Raw genomic sequence first — 11302 nt, 5'->3', positions numbered from 1 at the left:
GAAATCGAAGGGCACTTTATCACATTATGCAACTTCATGACTCATCACTGTTCTAATAGCTGAACGGCACAGTGTTGAAAAATCAGTGCTTTCTAATATTAAGTAAAAATGTGTCCCTTTACATGCAACAAATTGTTCTGTTTATTACTCAGATAAAGTTTTCTTTGTCAAAATCATCATCACATACTTGTTAGAGATTATTTCATTATATTGCTGAATTAGCGCTTGTGTAGTTTGGGATATCTGATTAGGCTATTAGACAAATTCACCTAAAACATCAGATCAGCTATATCTTGATAACAGATGGAGTCCCCATGTGTAATTTACTGCCTGGATCAGACTGGATGACAGTCAAATGAATATTTGTTGTCCATTTATCATTTTTTAAAATCCAAATCTTTCTATGACTGTTTGCATTGGAAAATGAAAGCCTACAGCTTCATGAAGCAACGAGAGGATCAGATCCGCTAAGACATGATCAGACCTGCGCTGTGAAAGAGCTAAAAAGCATTTTCTGCAAACGTGTGTTTATACTCAGCTTGTAAAATGTGCTAATCTTTAAAATGACTAGAATGACTGAGTCAGTGAGTCATCCTTTACTGGAAAAGACACACTCACACACACACACACACACACACAAACACAACCAGGCTTTCAAGGCACACCGACTCTCAGACTGTGTGTCTCTACCTTTGTTTTACTCTCTTGCACACACACAAAGATTGTAACTTTGCAGATGTTGCTGAATAATCTTGTGGTCGTTCACTGGCAGTGAGTTAACCCGAGGACAGTTGGTTACACACACTCACATCAGTGTGTGTCAAATGCACTCTTGTTGTCATAGTACTTACTGTATGATGTCGTTCAGATGTGGTTGCATTCTTTCATGTCAGATAATCTTACAAATTAAACACATTTGAATCAAGTTTGTTCATCAAGATGAAAGAAATTCTTTCAATATAATACATTTTTCATTGTGTGTGAAAGGTGCTGATTATATTTCAGAATAGATTTTATTGTTGTTTCAACAGTGAATAACTAAATCAGCCCATAGTTGATTTAAACACTGAATTACTTTCCATTTCTTCTGTTGCTTTCATTGCCAATATTATTTAACCATCAGTCATAAGGTTAGAGAAAGCTCCTCCTCGCTGAGTTGAGAAAAGCCAACCTGAATGGCTGGTCTGAGAAGTGATGCACACTCCAGTCTCCAGCATGAAAGCTGGGTGTATAGCACTATCTGACTGCCCCCCCCCCCCCCCCCCCCCCCCCCCCCCATGCTTGGACTGCATGTTGGTGCTGGACATAAATTGCCTGGGCAGTACGAACAAATAATAGATTGTGACTGTAAATATGTTATGAGGTCAGTTTTACCTACAAATCTGACCAGCTCAGCTCCAAGTGTTTGACTTCACGCCCCTCCGCAGGTTTGACTGTTAGCAATGACAATAACCTGTTAAAGTAAAACTAAACTCTCAGCATGCCAAGAAAAACTGAGAGAGCCAAGTTTTCATCATTATTTCCTGCTGCCCTTTTCACACCATTTATAGACATCTTTGTGCCTGACTGGTACAGCCATTCAATAAAAACACTGCTGTGTGTGTGTGTGTGTGTGTGTGTGTGCGTGTGTGTGCGTGTGTGTGTGTGTGTGTGTGTGTGTGTGTGTTTTTCTATGCCCAGACTGTTCTCATTCCCATCTTGTCAAATACCAACAAAGTTTTGTCACAGCCCTCGGCATCTGATACAGATGCACAACATACCCTTCAGCATCTGCAGGAGATACACCAGGCTTTGAACTATGTCTAATGTAAACCCATCACGGCAATATTAGATGTAGACGCAGTATATGAAAGGGAAAAAGTCCAAGTAGGGAAAAGGTCAGGGTGAAACACAAGACTTTCAGCCAGGAGGACAGTGTTCTGCCCCCCTTGAAAACAAAAGTCACTGATAACTTATTTTAACTTCCATGCGTAAATTAACTTTTGTGATGTATAACTTACATAACGTCCATATCACGTACGTTATGTACTTATGTCACATATATAAATATACTTCTCTTATGATCTCTTCCTCAACCATAGTAGCAGTTTTGGTGCTTAAACCAAACCAAAATGCAACCATTTCACAATGTTAACTATACGTCAGAGAGTCTTTAAAGTGTATTAAAGTTGCATTTCATATTTCTTTCTTATTTTAAGAAAAATATAAATGTCAGCCACATTATGTTTGAAGATGTAAGATAATTACTGTCTCTTCTGTAGAGCTGTGGAGTGGACCACCATGCATGTGTCTGTGTGTGTGTGTCTGTCTTCAGCATACCACTGGTCCCATTGGCCTGATGTATTTTCTGCACATTTATGACTGCATGCTCAAGTAATTCACATTTTTGGAAATTTTACCGACTGTTTTGTTTTATACCATCATCATCCGCTGACTCCTCACTCATCTTAACCGGCGCGTGCAGGCCGCCTACGTGCCCCCAGACACAACTGGTGGAGATCTGCACTCTCCTGAGTGAACTCTTCTAGTTGTGGTGTGTTTATGGCACTTTATTGGTCAGTAATTTATTAAGCAGTTCCTAAAATGTATTTCATGAGCTTCTTATCTTTTGGCTTCAAAGTATACATAGCGTTTCAGCTGGAAGTTTGCTCGCTGGTGTTGTCCAAATATTTGATAGAGCGAGCGGTAAATTATATCTGAACTCTGGCGAGTGGATTCTTGGTAACGTCTTGTTTATCTCACAGATTGTTCTGCTGGAGCAGACTGCCCTGCTCTCAGGACTAAGAAGTGATGACACACAAATCATTTCACCCCATTATTTCACCGTCTTTGTTCATCAGTCATTAATCCCTTTCAGTCGTTCCTGTCCTGGCTTGGCCTATGCTAGGCATGTTAGACTAAATGTACTGCCAAAGAGGAAAGTGATCACTGTTTTTCACTATGCAGCCACAATGAGAATTTTTTTTTTATTTTCCTTCCAGCACGTGAAGTGGCCTGATTTTCCTTCAAGATCTGTGTTTTTACAACCTTGAGTGGAGGCCAACCCCGACTGGTAAATGATATCTTCATATTTTCAGGTGATGACTCCCCATATTTGGTCATTGTGAAGATTAGATTCTGTAAGACGTGTGATCGTCTCTTCAAGGTCATCAGCGACAGGATATCTGCTGTTTGTAGGCGTGTAGGCGTCACAGTCACCACTCAACTACCTTTCATTCACACTAATCATAAGGTTTTTCAAATAGTCAGTTATTAGTCAATTGTTTCCTGAACTGATGTGATGTTAAATAAGAAAATAAAAAGTGAAAATAGAAACAAAAGGTTTGACTTCTAATATTTCAATATAATTGTTCAATACTATGGGAGATTTCTCGTGTGTGTGTGTGTGTGTGTGTGTGTGTGTGTATTACTTATGTTGTTGGGACATAAATTTGTTAATACTCAGGCACATTGTGGGGGCTCACCTTCCTTATGAGAACAAAATGCAAGTCCACACAACAAAGGATTACCTTTTAGTGTGAAGGCTTGGATTTAAGTCGAGGTAAGGTTAGGTTTAGGCGGGTAGTGGTTAGGGTAAGTCTCCAGGAAATGAATTTGAGTCTATGTGTGTGTGTGTGTGTGTGTGTGTGTGTGAGAGAGAGAGAGAGAGAGAGAGAGAGAGACCTGGTATTTATCACATTGTGGGGACAAAAATCTGTTTACACAGTCACATTGTGGGGACTCACCTCCCTTATGGGGACAAAATGCAGGTCCCCTTAATGTAAATCATTAAATTTTAGGGTGAAGACTGAGGACAGGGTTATGGGTTAGTCCCCACAAGTGATAAAAACACAATGCGTGTGTGTGTGTGTGTGTGTGTGTGTGTGTGTGTGTGTGTGTGTGTGTGTGTGTGTGTGTGTGTGAGAGAGAGGGAGAAAGAGAGAGAGAGAGAGAGAGAGAGAGAGAGAGAGAGAGAGAGAGAGAGAGAGAGAGAGAGAGAGGATTCATTCATCTGTACGTGTTTGAGGATCTCTCATCTCCCCAAAGACAGCCGTGCCTGGCAGGACAACAGATGGAGTGTCTGGGATAGCCTGAAGTTATGACATCCAAAACACATTCACACAAATACACACAACTGCACACACACACACGCGCGCGCGCACATACACACACACACACACACACACACAAACTATCACTCACTTAAACAAAGGAATATTTACTGCATCAAGCTACCCTGAACTGTTTGTTGTCATTAGCTTTTGCTGCCAACAAAGACATGGATAGAGGTAGAGAGAAAAAATGGAGAAAGTAAATAAATGAATGAATGACAAGAAAGAAAGAAAGAAAGAAAGAAAGAAAGAAAGAAAGAAAGAAAGAAAGAAAGAAAAAGAAAGAAAGAAAGAAAGAAAGAAAGAAAGAAAGAAAGAAAGAAAGAAAGAAAGAAAGACCTCTTGTCTACCACAGCTGGTTCTCTGGTGTTCAGAGAACAAATGTTTAATACTATCAGTCCATCTCCTGAAGCTTTAGGGACTGGAGAGGTATGTGATGGCTCCATTAAACCAGATGTATTTGATCTCTGGGTGTATTTTAAAGACAGACAAGAGTCCATTAAGACAATATAAAAATTACATTCCAGCTGAGAAATCCTATATTCATTGTCATTTAATATTACATAGTTTGAACGTCTCTCTCCTGAAATCACAGATTTAATTTTATAGTGATGAACACAGCAGTAATAAGAAACACAACGTTTTAACTATTATGAACTGGATTAGCTCATTTTCACTGACAAGCAGCAAAATGTGTTGTTCTGTTCGACTTGCAAAATGGGAAATTGTCGCAGTCATATTAGCTGAAATAGGGAAAGCCTGCAATCAGTATTACGCCAGAAGAAGCTGAATCAAGATGAAGCTGCATTACCGTTAATTAACGTTCAGTCAGCGTCAGGATCAAGTCCCGTCACTTCACATCCACTGGTAGATATTAACACCAAGCACTTTCAATTCATCGTTTCATTCACACAAGGTAAAAGAGCAATTATATGAATGTATCCTAAGAATGTGACGATTATTAGCACTAATTATTCACCGTTCTGTCTCCTACAGTTGTGCTGCCTTTGCTTGCGAGCTCTCCTTCACTCGTCTGCAGGCGACAGAAAGTGAACAATTAGCGTTAAGCAGAACTGTACTGACCTGTGTAACAAAGCTTTTAGAGATTTCACGGTTGAATTCATAAACAAACCTGACAGGACAAACATCTCACATTCTCATTATTTTAATGAAGTTACGTCACAGAAGACTCAGTGTCATACGGTAGAAAGGCCCGTCTTTACAAAACCTCCTTTGAAACATGATTCATGGCATGATTGAAAGAGGAACTGCTCAAATAAAACTTAAAACTAAGATATAGAAAAAAACAAGCTGTTAAAATAGAGAAGGAAAGTCAAACCCGGACACATATATTCACAAATAAATCTAAGACTGGAATTTGTTTTACTGAAGTGCGAATGACTGACAGGTATTTGTGAAGAGGCAGACAGTTGACTCCATAAAGGAGGACGGTTGAGGGAAACCTGCTAGTCACCATGCATGTCAAGTGAGATACATACAACGTTGTAATGCTGAGATACTACATTGCTAAGGTGGTAGCATGTTAACATTTAACACTGCTCCTCCTGCTGCTCACCTAACAGTGCTGCAGAGGTTTGGGCTTCATATTTGCACAGCGATCCACTGGCTTCAGTGAAGCCTCGGAGTAACCGTGGCTTACCTAATCGCACATACAAGTCCTCAGCAAGTCACGACATTTGATACCAACAAGCAAGTCAATTTCACGGTTGTGCTATTTTGTTTTCTTTAAAATAAGTTTTGCATGAAAGGTTGCATCACAGTTTAAATGTCTTGTATGTACAACAGCATCGTCCTTCCAGGCCCGTAGCGTCCTCACAGGAAATCTTCAGTCTTAGTCGTTCAGTCCAATGTCTTGTCTTGTCTTCTCCAGACAGTGAAATGTTTACCTTCATGCAGTTTCAACAGTGAAATATCCTTTTATCGCAACACCACCCTGGTATTGGATATTTGGGAAAGGAGAGCCAGACTGTTGAATGAGCAAACACATAATTTTTACGCGTTTTCCACAGGCTGGAGTCACTCTTCATGCAAATCCATTCTGGATGATGATGTCGAAACATTATCATCCTGACACGCCTGCATCTTCACGTACTCTTTTTATATATATGTATAATCCAGGAAAGTGGATCAGACCAAAGTCAGTGCAGCAGTGTTGTTTCTCAGGTGAAGACAGACCAGTCTGATTGTCACCTCTCCAAGCTGCTGTTTCCAGTCCTTCTTTCGTGAGGATCGATGACGTGCGTCTCTGCGGAGGCAGAACACACGCAGAAAAAAGATTCAGTACAAAAACTTTACGGGACATTTGCCAAAATAGTTTTATGCTCGAGCTGATCCAGCTTTTGTCTTTCTTGTGGAAAATATTAACTTTATGTTTTCTTGGTCTGATAAGTTTTCTGTCTGACAGGCAACTTCGAGCCACGTGTTATTACAAATATATGAAACAAATGTCTGTACAGGAGTCAACGCCACGTTACAGAGAAAAGAGGGAGACGCAAGATGGATGAGGAAGACGAGATTAAAGATTGGGCAAGTCGGTGAGGACAGTGTGTGTGTGTGTGTGTGTGTGTTTGTGTGTGTGTGTGTGTGTGTGTGTGTGTGTGTGTGTGTGTGTGTGTGTGTGTGTGTGTGTGTGTGTGTGTGTATGGGTGTTATTCACATTGTGGGGACATAAATCCGTTCACACACTCACATTGTGGGGACTCGACTTCCTTATGGGGACAAAACACAAGTCCCCATCACGTAAATCATTAAATTTTGGGTAAAAACTTGGGTTATGGCTATGGTTAGGGTTAAGCACGACTGTCTGTGTGTGTGTGTGTGTGTGTGTGTGTGTGTGTGTGTGTGTGCGTGCGTGCGTGCGTGCGTGCGTGCGTGCGTGTGTGTGTGTGTGTGTGTGTGTGTGTGTACAGAGGAGAGGCTTCACAATGTGGACTTTATGGTCTGGTGCCTCACATGCATGAAAGGAGGGATGTATGTGATGACAGTGGAAGAGATGGAAGGAGAGAACAGAGGGTACAACGTGGCACAAAATAAGAAAAGACCTCCGTGAATATTACGCAACACAAATTAAAATTTTTCAGATTAAAAGCAATAATTAGATCATGCTTTATTCTCCAACTGATAAGGAGTTAATGACATAAGAAAAATATTGAGGCTGTGAGACACAGTGATGCATTCAGGGTCAGACTCTGAGTGGAGCTGCTCCTCCACCAGTTCATCTTTTGGGATCATGTAGCTTGTTATACTGCCATCTTGGGTTCATGTTGAGTGTGGAGGATTTTAGGTGTTTAAAGTACAACGTGGGGACCTGTTAAATCAAAACACCTTGTCTTTCACAAGAGACAAACCAAAAAGTTTCACTTCTAGAATTATTATTCTGTACTTTAAACATCTTTGTACTGTTTAAAAGATTCATTATGAAGTGTCTCAATTCATACCACTCAGATTACACAGATTCTGCTGCTCTACATTTCTCCCACAAAATTTAGGCGGGTTTGTCTCCTTCAGTTACTTTCAGAGTGCCTCGGATTCATGCAGTTAATGCAGGAGAAAAAATCTTCCCCAAGGGAGCGTGATCTGTTAGCGGAGTTAAAACTCTGATTTTGGGCAGAAAGGCTCCTGGTGAGTAATGTTTGCTGCAGACTGGCTCAACACTTTCACTGAGTGATGTCACACTAATGCTGCTAACAAGCTGTTTTTAGAGAATAAAGAAGAAGAAATGCGACTATGATATGCAGTAGGTGTCCTTCCTAAAAGTGTTTTCACTTTAACTGTATTAAAATGCCAAATTTAAAGCTGAAATTTGATAAATTACTGCAGCACAAAAGTTTGGACTCACCTCTTATACAGATTTTTTTTTTTTTGTTCTTTCCTTCAATAATGGCCGTTTTAACATCACAGACACTACATGTATTATGCACAATTCAAATCATTTGGTCTTCAAAAGTTGAATAATTAAATGAATAAAACTTCCATTTAGTCGATTTGTTATAGGCATTATTGTGCACTTGACAGTGAACAAGAGCATGTTTCTAAATCTGCACAGATTTTGATGCTAATCTTCAAATTTCTTACAATGACTGGGGATTTCTTGTATTCTTATTCTGCTGTTGCTGGAGGCATCTCTGTCTCTTTCTGTCCTTTCATTTGTCAGTGTGGTTCAACCATTTTACACAGTTTTGTTCCTCATGTACAAAACATCACTTTCTTGCAAACCCTTCGTATAGAGTAACATCTGTTTGTAAAGCTACAACCTAAAAGCACGAAAGATCATCCACAAATATAGAGTAGTCCTCTCAGCCATGTGACTGTACTGAAACAAGCTTTTGTGACAGGGCCACTCGAGCACAGGATAAACAATAGAGCTTGTTTGGCACCCTGATGTTATTGAATGATATTCTTAGTATCATCTTTGTTGAGAGCTCCTCACTGAGGAGGCCTACATCAGGCTGCTGCACCGCACCAGTGACAACAGCACTTCACCTCTCACCTCCTGCATGCATGGCGGAGTCCTTGGTGTTACAGGGTTGAAAAACAACATCTGGAGCTGGACAACGGGGTGGACACGTTATCCTTCACGTCCATGTGACTGTCATGACAGGAGTAGCTGCCTGGTTGGAGGGTGTTGCAGATGTCTTGTCCATAATAACAGATGTGAGTCCAAAAGCTTGAGATCGCTGGGTACAAACACATTGATGGTATCTATTTGGTTTTAGCTCCACGCTTACGCAAAAACTGGCTGCTGATTGGACGGTGAGGGAGCTGGATGAGGTAAACTGTCAGCGGTGGTGAGCAGTGGACACCTGAGCCTCGACCGACAAAACCAAGACCACAAACACACTCTGTGGGGACTGTGAGTATGGTGACGATGGACGGTATGTTTCTTTTTCTTTCTGGTGGAAAAATCAGCCATATGAAGTACATCACATGAACGTGTCAGTTTTAATGATGCTCAGGCCCTTTCCTTTACTTTACACCTGTACCCCTTACTTTTCTCACCTCGTTGATTTTTCTCCTGTCATGTAGAGTCCTCGTGTGTCTTTTCTCTAATTCTAATTCTCTAATTCACTCTCATTCTCTATGATTAATGTTCTTTTATTTGTCATCCTCCTCCTTACACCACTTCTTCGCTCTCCACTTTGCTTTATCTCCTCCCGTCTCCTTTTCCACTCTAACGCAATGTCTCTCTCCCCGTCATTCGTCTCAAGCATACTAATGGTGGAACTTGAAAATGAGCATTTCCTGCCTCATTATCTTTCCTCTCTTCCACATCTTCCTTTCTCACTTCATGTGTCACTCATTTATCTCAAATGACTAATGTTACAAATTCTCTCTCTATCCGCCCCTTTGGAGTCTGTCTTTGTCTCTGACGGCTGAAGTTAGCTCTCTTCCGCCTCCAAAATCATCTTCTAATAAAGTCAGCCGCAGAGACACAATCCACTCTGACTGCTCTAATAGCCATCGGGGGGACACTTCACTCTGGGATATCGAGCGAGGGAGGAGGGGGGAGAGAAAACCGGATCGTAAGCTCGAGAGGCGCGTTACGTCTCATTACTCTGCCGAGCACTGACAGGACGATGAGGCAGATCACACAGGCTGGATCTCAGCTGAGAGACAGTGAGTTGCATGTGCAAACTCATGCATATCTGTAAACACATACACAAACAGTGGCAGACACTGGCTGGATGATCCATTCTGACTGGGCTGGATTAAAACTACATGATGCAAGAAAGTATGTTGATATGTCACTGGAGACGGCATGGTGGCCGGAAGAATGGCATTAATACACAAAGAGCGAGAGTTTTTCCTCAGTGGCCTGATGATGTCCCATACTTCTCCAACAATTCCTCCAAGTCATGACAAAACAAAATACAGTGTTTATGAACATCCTCCAGAATGACAGAATGAGTTTTCTGATCTGATGCAGAGCAAAATTATTTGTGCATGCCTAATTGCAAATATAAAGCAGTTTTCTGATCTGACACCGCCGTGGCTCAGGTTTGGTTAAGTTTAGGCACAAAAATTCCTTAGTTAGGGTTTGGGAAGACATCGTGACTTGGGTTATAATTAGTCCTTCATCAAAGCGGCCATATTAAGTATTTTTACATAATGATGATGACTTGTATGTGAAAGGGTTCTCTCGTGGTGACAGACCCACAGAGGATTATCACCCCGCAGGTCCCCTCAGCTCTGTAGAGTTTTCTACCATCTTTCGAATCATCCGTCCGGTTTTCTGTCGCCTGTTTCGGTTCAGTTTCACTGCTCTCATCAGCGTCATTTCTGCTCACAGCAGAACGTACTTGCCGATCACCAAACTGCAGAGTGCACGCTCGCAACCAGCTGATGAGCAAGAGGTTCGATTCTCCTGCTACATTCAAGTTTTATTAAGTTTATTTCCACGAAGCTACTTTTTGACCTCCCCTGATCTGATCCACCCTCATCTCTCTCATTCTGTATCTGCACGTCCTCTCTCTGCCTTGTCTTCTACCCTTGCTTCTTCCCTATCAGCTTTATGAGATTTCATCTCCTCACTAACAATCTCAGACTGATTTGAAGGGAGCTGAAAGTGAATGGCACTGCCCTTTTTAATGATGTATTTATCCTTATAATGGGGGGAAAGTAGTCCTTACAGAAAGGAATGCCCCTGCATGACCTTCTTTGCTTGTTAAATTTCAACAAATCACTGCTCAATCACAGCTGAGCCCTGCTCCTTTCTAAACGGAGGTTGTTTCCTCTGGGCTTTTCAGGAGTGCCACAGTTTCTTCAAATGCAAAGACATGCATGTCAGATGCACTGGAGCTTTCAAGTTAATGACTAGTGTGGATGTTTGTGGACACCGGGAAGAACTCTATAGCCCAAGTTACGTCATGATATGGTTGTAATTGTTCACCAAACCCCTCCCCTGCACTGCAGTTGTCCACAGCTAAGAAACTACAAGGAGCCACAGCAGAACTGTCAAGCTTTGGGTTTCTCCACATGCTCAAACAGATTAGTCCTACATGGAGCTGTGGAAGAGAGATACTCCTTAAAGAGTTAAGGGTGGTACAGACGGAGTCGACATCTAAGCAATTAATTGAATAGTGTGTTTGTCTGCTGCAAACATTAGCATGTCTGGCCAACTAGCTTACAAGTGTTACTTCCAAGGCCAAGGAGTATTTCATACCCCATTAAGTATACCTTAATGTCGGTCC

The 11302-nt window shown here is 41.4% G+C and overlaps 1 long non-coding RNA gene across 1 annotated transcript; it reads right to left on the bottom strand.

Annotated features, from left to right (window-relative positions):
• Positions 1–6220: 6220 nt before the first annotated feature.
• On the bottom strand, positions 6221–9160 carry LOC139336820 (uncharacterized). The gene is made up of 3 exons (XR_011602501.1): positions 9089–9160; positions 8602–9000; positions 6221–6357 (listed from the first exon to the last, which is right to left on the bottom strand). It is a non-coding gene; the product is annotated as an uncharacterized lncRNA (long non-coding RNA).
• Between the last annotated feature and the right edge of the window lie 2142 nt (positions 9161–11302).

This window comes from Chaetodon trifascialis, chromosome 9, assembly GCF_039877785.1.
Source record: "Chaetodon trifascialis isolate fChaTrf1 chromosome 9, fChaTrf1.hap1, whole genome shotgun sequence".
Lineage (NCBI taxonomy): Eukaryota > Metazoa > Chordata > Actinopteri > Chaetodontiformes > Chaetodontidae > Chaetodon > Chaetodon trifascialis.
The sequence above is the reverse complement of the archived record's forward strand: the minus strand, read 5'-3'. Positions and strand labels throughout refer to the sequence as shown.